Genomic DNA, 467 nt, shown 5'->3' with positions numbered 1-467 from the left:
TTCTTGAGGCTAAAGGTAAGCTTTTCACTCCCTGAATCCATTTTTCGATCCGTAGAACATAATAGAATGGATGAATCTTGATGGGGGAGGTTTTGTTATATATTTTATGGTGGAAACAACCCTAAGTTGGATAATTGATTGGATAATTGGGATCATGGGTTTGATCTACGGTTCATAGAATTGTTAGTAATCCAGGTAATTAATGATTGTTTATTGATTCCTGTATTATCTTGATTGTTTGTAGACCAAGAAGAAGTGGAAAAAATCTGGAAAGGTGATGCTTATCGTGACCAACGACACTAACCTACGATACGAGTGTCTACGATCGTCGATAATATAGTAACCCAACCAAAGGTTGGGATCGTGTCCCAAGGGAGTGGTTTTGAGAATTAATAGAAGAATAAAATTTAGTTCTAATTAGTCGTAGCTAAAGACATTAACGAGTAAAAACATAGTAAATTAAAGGG

This window comes from Solanum tuberosum, unplaced genomic scaffold (genome assembly GCF_000226075.1).
Source record: "Solanum tuberosum cultivar DM 1-3 516 R44 unplaced genomic scaffold, SolTub_3.0 scf00188, whole genome shotgun sequence".
Taxonomy (NCBI): Eukaryota; Viridiplantae; Streptophyta; class Magnoliopsida; order Solanales; family Solanaceae; genus Solanum; species Solanum tuberosum.
This window is presented reverse-complemented; position numbering follows the sequence as displayed.